The sequence below is a fragment of the Triticum dicoccoides genome, chromosome 7B, assembly GCF_002162155.2.
Source record: "Triticum dicoccoides isolate Atlit2015 ecotype Zavitan chromosome 7B, WEW_v2.0, whole genome shotgun sequence".
Lineage (NCBI taxonomy): Eukaryota > Viridiplantae > Streptophyta > Magnoliopsida > Poales > Poaceae > Triticum > Triticum dicoccoides.
Genome location: NC_041393.1, coordinates 636,782,040 through 636,796,648, shown reverse-complemented (window position 1 = coordinate 636,796,648; position 14,609 = coordinate 636,782,040).

The following is a 14,609-nucleotide window of genomic DNA, read 5'->3' as shown; positions in this document are numbered from 1 at the left end:
TTATATCTTATATTTACTAATTGGAGGCACCAAACAAGGCTCCACGTTAATTCTCATAATACGGTAAATTTGGCCTTTAGATGTCAAATCTATGGTCCAGATGAAATCTGCTATCGTGGTAAGAGTCCTAGACATATACGATTAGTCCAACCCTGGTCAACTGACATTAATTAGGCTGGAGACGTGGATGTTAAATCTATGGTACGGGTGAAATCTGCTAATCTATGGTTCAGATGAAATCTACTATCATGGTAAGAGTCCTAGATAGAGACGATTAGTCCAGCCCTGTTCAACTCAAATTATTAGGCAGGAGACGTGGCTCCAGCTCTCAATAGCATACGAGCAGGAGGATTTTCTTCTCACCATGAATTCTTCCAGCATGGGGCTACTCTCCTTCCGTTCTTGCTGTATACATCATCAAACAACTAAAGTTGCAATTCAATTTTCTATGGATTCATGCTTATAAGCCATCGGTGGAAGGTAACACATGTATACGCATCCCTGTCTCAGCCCCATGGCGTGTCAGATGGCGGCAAGGACATAATCAACCGGCACTGGTGATCACGTCCCAAACACTACTCCCGTCCTCGTGTCGTGCAAAGCAAACTTCATTGCTCACACGCCTTAGCCACTTTAGCAGGTGCCACTGCCGCAACATCATGAGGGTTGGATGGATCCCGTGGTAGCACGATCATCACAACCGACAACTCCTTGATGTATACAGACAATCAAGGTTGGTGCCTCCCTTATCATGCTCTCGCATAGTTTATGGACAATCCACTGGGCAGTCTCGCCAGGTTCTTTCTAACCCTGCTGTACAACCCTAGGAAGTACCACAATCAACATGTGTTCTTGAAACAAATATTCCTTGGAATAAGAATAAAAAAAAGATCCAATTATTCCTTTGGCACATGGTAACTACTTGGTTCTGGATAAGGAGCAGGTGAGATATGGCTGGGATCCATTGGTTTTTGAGGACCAGAATCCATTACTTAGAACATAGAACATGTGAAATATTGATGGCTTCGAATTGAGGGAAAGCTTCATGGATCTTTTTAATGCATGAGCAACGAACATACTCTACTTGAATAGAAAATATATTTGTTATTTTTCTCTTTAACATGCATGCAGATTTTCACATGTTTTTAGGTTGTACATGGTGGCCAATGGAATTTTTTTCAAACTGTAGACTGAGATGTCGGTTACTAAATTTATCTTAATTGATTACTTCAGTTTTGCTGATATAGATACTATATATGTTTGATTGAATCAGTGTTCATATCGTCCATCTCATTTTGCAGCATGTACATGTGCATTCATTACAGTTTTGTTATCGTCCCGATATGTAAATCAATCAGACACCAGGTTGAGTCATTCTTATGACATTCTATATTTCACCTTTGGATCATACGTCCCTTGCTTTTCTGTATTACAATCACATAGTATCAGTTGGCTCACCAAAGAAGCCACTATAGCTGTTACGAGGTTACAAATATACCAAGTTAATAGGGTTAAATAAATTTTCATACTTGTTCAGCAACAACATATGCCATGAACTTAGTGAAATCCATCTTTTTTGGGGTACTTAATTAATCCATGATCAGTCATGTTTGCATTGCCACACCAGCTTGAGGAAAAATTTGCAGCTGGAAGAAGGGGACATCAGGGGACGAGAAGTTACAGAGTATGATGCTGGATATGCTGGCCTACGGCAGCTGCGACAATAACTGCAAGGAGACGGACCAAAATATCACGTAGGCTGCCAAATCTATGTCATGTACCATCCACAATCGAAGCCACCAAAAAAAGGTACGATCCAATGAAGCCTCTTTCACGTTCCGCCCAAGCTTCAAGTGCAAGCAGTTATTCTTATTCACTATCCCACGACAGATGATACAGCAGATTGGGAGGTGTTCTGACCTACCGATTGCAGTTTTAATCACACTGGGTGGCCGCTGGCATCCATGAGGCTGTCGACTGAAGGAACTATGGCGGGTTGTTGTTGAATCTACTGACATCCTTGATATTCGTCGACAATCATTCCTCGGCCTACTCAGCTGGCAAGTAACTCCACATCCTTAAATTTATAGCCCGGAATTATTTATACTCATATAACTATCTCTAATACCCTATGCTGAACGTTGATGTTAAATGCAAACTTCATAGAGCTAGATATTTCATGAGTGCATAGCGTACAGAAGAAATTTGGATGGACTAACTCCAGTTCTTCCATCAAGTTGTTTTACTGCAAATCTTCAGTATAGAACTGTATAACTGTATAGAACAGTATGTAGTTCTATTTTTCTAGAAATATGTAGTTTCTAATTTTTATATGCTGAAAATATGTACAGTTGACATCAAGGTTCGAGTCGACTAATGGCATTTGTACATGTTTAGTTGTAGCATGTCGATACTTGAGATGTTGGCAGCATGGTGGGTCGAGCCATCGACATGAACGACCAAGACTGCACACATGCACAAGGATGCTAGATTGATCTTTTGAGCTTTTCGTGTTCTGGCAGTTCTGTCGATGCTTCACTTGGTTGCATCTTACAGGTTTCAACTGTATCCTCGAAGCTGCAACCAGCCCTCCCGTTGCATTGGTGCAGACGTATGCCTCCTTTCAATGCTTCGGATGTCAGATTGCAGGAGTGATTTGCTTTGGGGGAAAATTTAGTATATGTTCGACTGATTCATCTTTGACTTCAGGCAAACAAAAATGTCAAAAAGTTCATAAACTGTAGAAAATAGTTTCGGAGTAACAATGGTCATAATACCATGTTAATCAACTTCATAGTATCTACTGTTTTCAAAATTAGTACACACTGGAATGGAGCCTATACGCTATAATTGAGCCTAAAAAATAGTATCATGAGGGTAACACCTATTAAAATAGTGCCTTTTGAAAAAAAATATCACAGAGAAGTATATGATTGATCAGGTTCAGAATAAGGTTTATTTCATTAAATACCATGTATTATCCCGCACACAAAAAACACCATGCATTTCTCTCCACACCGACTATTGCCTACTCAAGATCATCCGCTGTACATCTCTTAGGCTGAGCTCAAGTAGGACTAAAATCTTCTATTCAGTGATGCTTTTGCTTCATATGGGGTAACATTTATTATTCACAAAAGAGAAATCTCAGTCTATTGGTTTCGTTTGTTAGCAAAAATAAGCCATTATATTTTCTTACCCTTATGAAAAAAGTACAATTAATTTGGGAAAATATTGAATCATTTACTTAACGAATGATCTTGAGGGTGAGACAATTTTATTAAGATTCAGAAGAATATTAGCTCAAGTACCATATAGAGAGTGACACAATAATGATAAAAAACATAACAAAACCTTAAATGATTTACTTATTGAATGAATATTCTACTTCATGTAGCGAAGCCATTGAATGTAAATATTCCTATAACTCTTTGTTGTATTCTTTCAAAATACGATTATCAAATTAATCTCACACCTATTTTCTCATATGATTGTTTTCAGGTTTATGTATGTATTGTTTCATTGACAACATTCCTCAAATATCAGGTAGTGCACATCACTAATTCTTTAGATCAAACCTCTAAAGTTTGTCTATTTACAAAGTACACTAATTCTACATACATTCATATCTCTGCCAAATGAAACAGCCGGAATATTTACTTCCCTGCAATTCATTGATATCTTCGCTATAACATGCTATATAGCATTTTCAAGTGGTCTTGCGCTAAGGAACTTTGATCCAAATATGAACAAAGATTTTAAATAGCGTTATAGCGTTTAGAAGAGGTCTGCCGCTAAGAGGCTTAGCGTGCTATTAAAAACTACAATTCTAACACAAACTTACTATCCAGTAACGAAATCCGTGTCTTCAAACATATTGTATGATCCAAACTTTGAGATATTATTCAAAATTAAGCGATAACTTCTCTTGGATATTGTCCTTTCCTTTCTGATTGCATCCTTCTTAATTGAACTAGGTTGACGTGTATGAACCAAACTTTTAAACTTTCAAGATATACAAGTATAATGTAAGTTTATTTCATAGTACACAACTACGATGATTGTATGATATTTGTAAGTGCATCTAGTGCCCCTTTGTGATTTGGGTGTATTGAAGACTTATAGGTTAAGAGACTGATGCGTTTGTGAGTGTACACAGGTCTATAAGTCTATGAGGAGTTTGATATTTACAGAGAAAGTCGACCCCTAAAAATGTAGTTCTTCGACTGAAGACTTTGGATATCTGAAGACTTTCTGAAGACTTTGAAAGTGAAGAAATTGGTGTGACCTTGAAGACTTGATATTCATTTGAGGAACATGAAGCGCGAAGAATTTTTGTTTTCATAGTTTCATTTCCTCTTTCTTGAGTCATAGGAAACACCGTACTGTTAAAGGGGGTCGAGGAAATACTAAGGAGAAATTTCCATGTGATGCTCAACTTAAATCCTACATCTACCAATCCCTTCGAGTGAAGCCATTGGAAATCTCGCACAGTTCAGCCATATTGTTCAGTTACGGAGACGAAGTTGTTCTGGTTTCTGAGGAATTTGTTCTGACTGAAGAGTTAGGAATTCGCCAGTGCAGATTGCCTACCAAGTGAGGAACATGATAGCCCTGAGGAATTCGAACCTCAAATATTCCGACCGTTGCTGTGCTACGCACCAGCTGTCCCAAAATATCTACCCACCTAACGGTCATATCAGACAAGGGCATTTATGTCTTATCATGTCGGGCTGCTCCCTAGGCTATAAATAGCCGCCCCTACAACCACTAGTTGGTTGGCTGCTCTGAGAGAAACTGACACTTGTCATTTGAGAGCAACCCATCCTCCGAGGACTTTGAGTGAAAATCATCAAGTGAGGAAATACCAAACCCAAACCTACAAAACCCCAAGTGATTGAGCATCACTGAAGAGATTGATCCTGCGTGGATCCGACGCTTGTTTCCTTTGAAGACTGTGCTTCTTCCAAACGGTTAGGCATCAAGGTCTAGAGCATCCAAGATAAATTGTGGATCGCCGAGTGACCGAGTTTGTGAAGGTTCGGAAGTCACCTGAAGACTTACCACGAGTGATTAGGCGAGGTCTGTGTGACCTTAGATCAAGGAGAATACGGTGAGGACTGTGTGTCCGGGACTGGGTGTCCTCGAGTTTAAATACTCAGCCGCTCCAACCAGATGTACAACTGAGACAACAGTTGGAACTTGTCTACCAAATCATTGTCTTCACCGAGCTAACTGGTTCTATTTCCTCAACTCTTTAAATTCCTCATGTATGTTGTTGTGTGCCTGTTCATATCTGTTTGAAGACTTTGACTGAAGACTTTCTTAATTTCCTCAGCTCTATTTCTTCAGTCTGTTCGTCTTCTTTCTTGTGTTATCATGTACTCTATACTCTGTGCTCTGTGCTTTTCTTCATTTCATCATGATGACCATGCTTGTGTTCTGTTATGTTCCTTTCCGAGTACTTATTCTGCTGCAAGTAGTTCTTCATTTAGGAATTTCCTCACCAGCAAATTCCTTAGTGAAGAATTCATAAAAATCGCCTATTCACCCCCCCTCTAGTCGATATAACGCACTTTTAATTGGTATCAGAGCAAGGTACTCCCTTGTTCTGTGTGATTTCGGTTTAACCACCTAGAGTTCTAGTTATGTCGACCGCAGGTATGATCAAGGTCTCTGCTGGGTGTTCTACCTTCGATGGCAGGGACTACCCCTACTGGAAGAATAAGATGCGAATGCATCTTGAAGCAATTGACAACGATCTCTGGTATGTTGTGGAAAATGGTGTTCCCTCAGTCACACCTTCCCTGAATGCTGCTGATGTGAAGAGATTCAAGCTACTCGATTCTCAAGCGAAGAATATCATATGTGGCCATCTGAGTAAAGGGCAGTATGGTAGAGTGAGTGCTTGGAAACTGCTAAGCTTATCTGGGATAGTCTCTCCAAAGTAAACGAAGGAGTCTCAACTCAACATGACTCTCGTGTTGACGTTCTTCGCAATCTCTTCAACCGCTTCAAAAGACTCGACAATGAAAATGTTCAGCAAACCTTTGATCGCCTCACTGATATCTCAAATGAGCTCCAAGCGCTTGGCGCCACTGACATCACCGACCATGAGGTGGTGAAGAAATTGCTGAGATCGCTCGATTCTTCATTTGACACTCTGGCACTGATGATTCAAGAGCGTGGTGATTACAAGTCACTTGATCCCGCTGATATCCTCGAGAGGCTAAACACTCATGAGTTCCAGCTTGCCGAGAAGAGAGATCTCTATGGTCCGAGCTATTGCAAACCACGTGCTCTGAAGGCCAAGGCAGTCTCTGAGTCTGAGGAAGAAGACTCTACCAGCAACCTTGGTGATCCTGAAGAACTGAGCCAGGAACTAGCACTGCTCGTGAAGAAATTTCAGAATTTCTCAAGACGTGGTCGTTTTGGAAAATCATCAAGGAGTAATGATTCCTCATCCGGTGACTACAAGAAAAGGCTGTGCCACAAATTCAAGAAGCCTGGTCACTACACTCAAGATTGTTCTCAGTGGGACAAGGAACTGAAGAAGAAGAAATACAAGGATTACAGTTCTGATGACGCCAAGAAGAAGAAGAGATCTTCAAAGTCTTCATCATCAAAATCCTCAAAGTCTTCATCTCACAAGAAGAGAAACTCCAAGAAGGCTGGGGCATTCATTGGCAAGGAAATGGATTTTGAGGCTGAATCGGAGGATCATGAGGAAGAGGAGGCATCCGAGGAGTCTGAGTCTAGTGTGGCAAGTCTAGCTCTTGCTACCACATTTGTCAGCAAGTCTATCTTCAACGCTGAAGAAAATGGTAACACCAACAATGTTGATTCTTTGTGATGTGCTCAAAAAGCAGATCCTCAACAGAAACCCTGGGAAAGAGGGTATTGCCTTTGAGAGGAAACTCAATGCTGATGGATAATATTGGAAGCCTGAGCAGTACCCCAAAACCTCATGGGTTGCTGCAAAGGGACCTCCAGTTGATCCATCCAACTTATCTGGCTTTACATGTGAATCTCCTCATTCTTCTGATGAGTCATTTGACACTAACTACAAATTGTTCAAAATTCAGAATGGTGAAGTATTTGCTAGATATATTGGCACTAACTGTAGGAACGGTTCCCCTATGAAGAAAATCTGGGTTCCCAAAAGCTATCTTGAAAGTCTTCAGGTGAATGTCCTCATGACACCACCTATGAAGAACAGGAACCCCAGATCCAATTCTTCATATGGACCTAACTCTTCACATGGATCAATTTGCTCAAGTGGATAAAAGTCCTCATATGATCATCGTCATGCTAACCCTTCTGTTTCGCAGGGTAGAGCTAAGGGCTATGAATATGCGCATTATTCTGCAAATCATTATGTTCATAAGTCCTCGAAGAATTTCTCTGCTTACTCATATGCTTACCTTAACCTCTCTTATGTGAAAGGAAGCGGACTAGCTTCTATGCCACCTTTCTCATATGGTGCTCGCAGAGTGGTGAACTCTTTGCCACCCCTTCAGATGTGGGTGGTGAAGAAAAAGAACTAATCTCTTATGCAGGGTCAGGTCTCCATACGTGCTCAAAACGTCTGAAGAATTTGCTGGAGACCTGAATAGTGCCTGAAAGGACGCAGGCTAATCATGAAGAAATGAATTTTCATTTCTCACGTCCTCATACTATTTTATCTGTGCTATTGCTTGATGAAATTGAACTGGTGATATTGATGTCATATTCTTCACTGATGAAGGATATGAGTTCGTAAGCTGCACTAATTCATCTGCAGGATGATCAGCCCAAAGCAAACGAATGGGTCCTCGATAGTGGATGTACAAATCACATGACGAGTTACAAGAATCTATGGATGGATGCTCCTTTATCACCGACACATCTGAAGCATATCATCTTCGCTGACAAAGGCAAAAGTCAGGTATTGGGTCTAGGTAAGGTTGCGATCTCAAAGGATCGACACATGGACAAAGTCATGCTTGTCGAGTCCTTAGGATACAACCTCATGTCTGTCTCAATGCTTTGTGATCTCGATATGGTTGTTGTCTTTGGAAGATATCGTTGTGTTGTGATCATGGAAGCTGACCATTCCAAAGTATTCGAAGGCTTTAGGAGAGGCAATCTATATATCATTGGTTTCTCTCCAGGACCACAACCAGCTGTGTGCCTACTTGCAAAAGCTTCAGAAGGCTGGCTATGGCATCGACGACTTGGTCTTGCTGGCATGAGGAATCTGAACACGCTAGCGAAGAAGAAGCATGTCATTGGCATTGAGAATGTCAAATTCCTCAAGGATCACTTATGCGGAGCTTGTGAAGCTGGAAAGATGACAAAGGCCAAGCATCCAGCTAAGACTATCATGACCACCACTCGACCATTTGAATTGCTTCACATGGATCTTTCATTATTCTGCTGTTTCAAATGATGCATCTCTATATGGCTTTGTTATTGTTGATGACTATTCTCGTTACACATGGGTACACATTGTCACGTACAAACATGAAGTGCAGGAAATCTTCAAACGATTTTCCTCAAGGGCTTCAACCAACTTTGGTGTGAAGATCAAGCACATCAAAACTGACAACGGGACCGAGTTCAAGAATTCCGGTCTTGATGGCTATCTTGATGAACTTGGTATTACTCATGAGTTATCTGCTCCTTATGCTCCTTAGCAGAATGGCATCATGGAGCGCAAGAACAGAACTTGCTGAAATGGCTCGCACTATGCTTGATGAATACAAGATGCCTCATCGCTTCTGGATCGAGGCAATTGATACTGCGTGCCACGTGATCAACAGGGTATATCTTCACAAATGCTTCAAGAAAACTGCTTATGAACTCCTCACTGACAAAAAGCCAAATGTGAGTGATTTCAAAGTCTTCGGTGCAAAATGTTGGATTAGAGATCCTCATCACTCATCTAAATTCTCACTGAAAGCACATGAAGGTTTTATGCTTGGTTATGGAAAGGACTCGCACACCTACAGAGTCTTCAACATCGTTCTTCACAAAGTTGTTGAAACTGTAGATGTGCGGTTCGATGAAACTAATGGCTCGCAAAGAGAGCACCTACCTTCTGTGATAGATGAACCAGCACCTGAAGATTCTATCAAGTTCAAGGCTACTGAGGATGTCATTCCTACCGAAGAAACTGCTGAAGAATTCATTCCTGATCATGATGATTACCGAGCTAGCGCACCTGAAGAAAATGGTGCTGAAGAAAATGCTCCTAAAGGGATGCTGATCAAATTCCTCGAAGACAACCCACTCATCCTCGCATCGCTAATGAAGTGCAAATTGAGAAGATCATTAATGACATTGAAGCACCAGGTCCTCTCACTCACTCAAAATCTTCACATTTATCTAACTTTTGTTGGCACTTTGCTTTTGTCTCTATCGTAGAGCACACTAAGGTAGATGAAGCATTTTTGGAGCCTGAGTGGATTGAGGCCATGCAAGAAGAATTACCTCAGTTCGAGCTCAATAATGTCTGGGAACTGGTCAAACATCCAGATCCTCGCAAGCACAACGTCATTGGCACAAAGTGGATCTACCACAACAAGCAAGATGAAAATGGCCTTGTAGTGAGGAATAAGGCATGGCTTGCAGCTCAAGGCTACACACAGGTTGAAGGAATTGATTTTGATGGAACTTTTGCACCTGTTGCTAGACTTGAGGCTATTCGCATATTACTTGGTTACGCTAACCATCATGATATTATCTTACAAAAATGTATGTGAAAAGTGCATTCCTCAATGGTAAGGTTGAGGAAGAAGTATATGTTGCTCAGCCCCCAGGTTTTGAAGATCCAAAGAATTCCGACAAAGTCTTCAGACTCAACAAGGCCCTGTATGGCCTCAAGCAAGCCCCTCAGGTGTGGTATGACACTTTGAAGGAATTCTTCATGAAGAATGGCTTCAAACCCGGTTCACTTGACCCAACTCTTTTCACTAAATCTTATGACGGTGAACTGTTTGTGTGCCAAATATATGTTGATGATATTATCTTTGGTTGTACTGACCAACGTTATAGTGATGAATTTTCCTATATGATGAGTGAAGAATATCAAATGTCTATGATGGGAGAGTTGAAATTCTTTTTAGGTCTTCAAATTTGTCAACAGCGCAATGGTATATTCATATCACAGGAGAAATACCTCAAAGAAGTATTGAGGAAATTCGGCATGCAAGATTGCAAAGGGGTCAAAATTCCAATGCCCACAAATGGCCATCTATGCACTGATGAAAATGGTCAAGACTTAGATCAAAAGGTATACCGCTCCATGATTGGCTCTTTATTGTACCTATGTGCATCTAGGCCAGATATTATGCTCAGTGTTTGCATGTGTGATCGATTTCAAGCTACACCGAAGGAATCACACCATAAGGCTGTGAAGCATATTCTTCAATATCTAGCTCACACACCAACCCTTGGATTATGGTATCCCAAGGGCTCTTCATTTGATCTCGTTGGATATTCAGACTCTGACTATGCTGACGACCGCGTGGACCACAAGTCAACGTCAGGCACATGCCATTTCCTCGGACGATCTTTGGTCTGTTGGTCCTCGAAGAAACAGAACTGCGTATCTCTCTCCACTGCAGAAGCTGAGTACATTGCTGCTGGATCATGCTGTGCACAATTATTATGGATGAAGCAAACTCTCAAGGACTATGGCATCAACGTGAAGAACATGCCTCTCTACTGCGACAATAAGAGCGCAATCAAGGTTTCTCGCAACCCGGTTCAGCACTCAAAGACAAAGCACATCCAGATTTGTCATCATTTTCTTCGCGATCATGTGTTGAAGGGCGATATCTCCATCTGCCATGCAAGAACTGAAGATCAGCTGGCCGATATTTTCACTAAGCCCTTGGATGAGAAGAGATTTAGCAAGTTGCGGTGTGAGCTAAATATCCTAGAATCTTCGAATGTTCTCTGAAGTAGGACACTCATCCTAACACTTATGCTGACTTGATGACTTAGATGTGCAACACACGAAGTAACATTTTTCTTTAATGAATGAAGACTAACCCTCTAAGTGTGAAAAAATTAATGAAGAAATTGACTCTCAGAGCCCTACGACAATTATACGCGGTGTATGAAGCCAACTTTCTTATACGGTGGGTTACGCCACCACAAAAGTTGAAAATCTTGAAATTTGAGTTTTTCCTCAGTTATTGAAATTCCTCAGTTTTTCAAATTCTTCAACATGCAATATCTTCACTATTTCCGTCGTTTGTCTTCAGTTGAATATATATACATATATATATATATATATATATATATATATATATATATATATATATATATATATATATGAGTTTATGTCCTCTACAACATTCACTTATTGCTATTTCTTCAAGTTGACTTTTTCGCTAAGTGAATGTGATCGGACCCTTCCCCTATATGCTAAACTCAACCCAGTCTATTCACAAATTCTTCATGTGCTTTCTGATTTGAAACTCGTTCAAAATCTTCAATGTGTCCTTGACAGCTGAAGAAATAGCGAAGGGTAACTTAAAACTTATCTTATCCAAATTTTCGTCTTTGCCTCTCAAACCGTTCCGCTTCTCACGACAAATACTTATCTATTCACCCACGATCCTACACGATCGCCACCTCACAATACGTGGGTGACACATGTCATGTGAATGGGAAAAGCCAGGGGCACATTCGTCCGAAATCCTCGAGCGCATAGTTTTTCACTGCCGCTATAAATACCCCTGTCTTCTCTTCACTTCACTTTTACTCTGCTCGACCTCTCTCTCCCGCTCGAGCTTCCCAAACCCTACCGCCGCCGCTACTTCATCGTCGCTGGTGAGGAAGAGCTTCACTGCCTCGATCTCGTCGCCATCGTACTCACGCCGATTGTGGATTTCTTGACTCCGCCGCCGCCGTAGCCGTCTTCCTCTGCCGAGTTAGGGCGTGGAAGATTTGAACGGACGAACTTCACCTTAGTACTTCTCACTTCGTCGTGTTCTTCACTTCGGGTAATTAAAAGTTACTTTTATTGCCCGCTTTAATTCATGTGATTTTCCTAAAAATATTCAAAGGTGTTTATTCTTCAAATCTTCACACACTAAACACCTCACATGTTATCTATTCTTGATTCATTTCTCTAAGCAATGATTTTCTACACGATTCCTCAATTGTGTGAATTTTCAAATCTGTACAACTCTGGAACCTAAGAAAAAGAACGCTTAGTGAAATTCTTCAGGACTCATCGGTCAAATTCCTCAAACCTATTCGCTTTTGAAAAATCTTCTGAGAATGAATATGACCTCTCCAAATTCCTCACAACTATACTCTGTTCACAGGTACAAATGTCCGCTGCTGAATCACTAGGTTCTCATCAATTAACTCATTGATACATCTCCAACGTATCTATAATTTTTGATTGTTCCATGCTATTATATTACCTGTTTTGGATGCTTATGGGCTTTATTCTACATATTTATATAACTTTTGAGACTAACCTACTAACTGGAGGACCAACCCATATTGTTGTTTTTTTGCCTATTTCAGTATTTCGAAGAAAAGGAATATCAAACGGAGTCCAAACAGAATGAAACCTTCAGAAGCGTTATTTTTGGAACAAATCTGATCCGGAGAGCCTGGAGTGCAAGTCAAGAAAGCTCCGAGGGCCCCACGAGATAGGAGGGCGCGCCCCCCTGTAGGGCGCGTCCCCCTGTCTCGTGGGCCCCTCGGGCGTCCACCGACGTACTTCTTCTGCATATATATACCTACGGACCCTGAAAACATCTAGGGGCACCACGAAACACAATTTCCACCACCGTAACCTTCTGTATCCGCGTGATCCCATCTTGGAGCCTTCGCCGGCACTCTACCGGAGGGGGAATCAACTACGGAGGGCCTCTACATAAACATCCTTGCCCCACCTATGAGTTGTGAGTAGTTTACCACAGACCTGCGGGTCCATAGTTATTAGCTATATGGCTTCTTCTCTCTTTTTGGATCTCAATACAATGTTCTCCCCCTCTCTTGTGGAGATCTATTCGATGTAATCTCCTTTTGCGGTGTGTTTGTCAAGATCCAATGAATTGTGAGTTTATGATCAGATTTATCTATGGTTATTAATTGAATCTTCTCTGAATTCTTTTATGTATGATTGAGTTATCTTTGCAAGTCTCTTCGAATTATCGGTTTGGTTTGGCCTACTAGATTGATCTTTCTTGCCATGGGAGAAGTGCTTAGCTTTGGGTTCAATCTTGCGGTGTTCTTACCTAGTGACAGAAAGGGTTCCAAGACACGTATTGTATTGTTGCCATCAAGGATAACAAGATGGGGTTTATATCATATTGCATGAGTTTATCCCTCTAAATGATATCATCTTGCTTAATGCGTAACTCCGTTCTTATGCACTTAATACTCTAGAGGCATGCTGGATAGCGGTCGATGTGTGGAGTAATAATAGTAGATGCAGGCAGGAGTCGGTCTACTTGTTTTGGATGTGATGCCTATATACATGATCATGCCTAGATAACATCATAATTATTCGCTTTTCTATCAATTGCTTGATAGTAATTTGTTCACCCACCGTAATACTTATGCTCTCAAGAGAAGCCTCTAGTGAAACCTATGGCCCCCGGGTCTATCTCTTATCATATTTGCTTTCAATCTACTTTTATTTGCATCTTTACTTTCTTGCATCTATATCATAAAATACCAAAAATATATTTATCTTATCATACTATCTTTATCAGATCTCACTTTGGCAAGTGGCCGTGAAGGGATTGACAACCCCTTTCTTGTGTTGGTTGTGAGTTCTCAGTTTGTTTGTGTAGGTGCGTGGGACTTTTGAAGAGCCTCCTACTGGATTGATACCTTGGTTCTCAAAAACTGAGGGAAATACTTACGCTACACTTGGTGCATCACCCTCTCCTCTTCGGGGAAAACCAACACTAGCTCAAGACGTAGCAAGAAGGATTTCTGGCGCCATTGCCGGGGAGGTCTTCGCTCAAGTCAAGACATACCAAGTACCCATCACAAACTCATCTCCTTCGCATTTACATTATTTGCCATTTGCCTCTCGTTTTCCTCTACCCCACTTCACCCTTGCCGTTTTATTCGCCCTCTCTTTCCTGTTCTCCTCTCCGCCTTTTTTTTGCCTTCCCGTTGCCATGGCCGAATCAGAAAGAACTGAGGAATTTCTCCCGAGTTCTAGTGCCTTGGATAACCCCTCTATCCTTTCTAAGCTCATATACAATGATGCTATGGAAAGACCCACCAGGATCACCAATGAGAATTTAGATGATTTTGATGATGATGACTCCGGAATCTTTCGCTATTTGCTTGATGAATCTTTAAATGATGCTTGGGATAGGTTATTAAGGATTCGGGCTAGTTATGTGTCACAATATCAAATTGAGGTTTACTTAAAAAGTTTCTATGTTGGCTTGCCCGCTTCTTTCAAACAAGTTCTGGATTCTATTTTTGAAGAAGGTTTTCTTGAAGGGGATGCTATAGATACCTATGAAAAAATGAAAACCATATTTGGGCATCCTTTAAATGATAAACTTGAATCAACTACTCTCTTGTACTTTTATCAAAATGAAATTATCAAAGAAATGAAGTCTAGC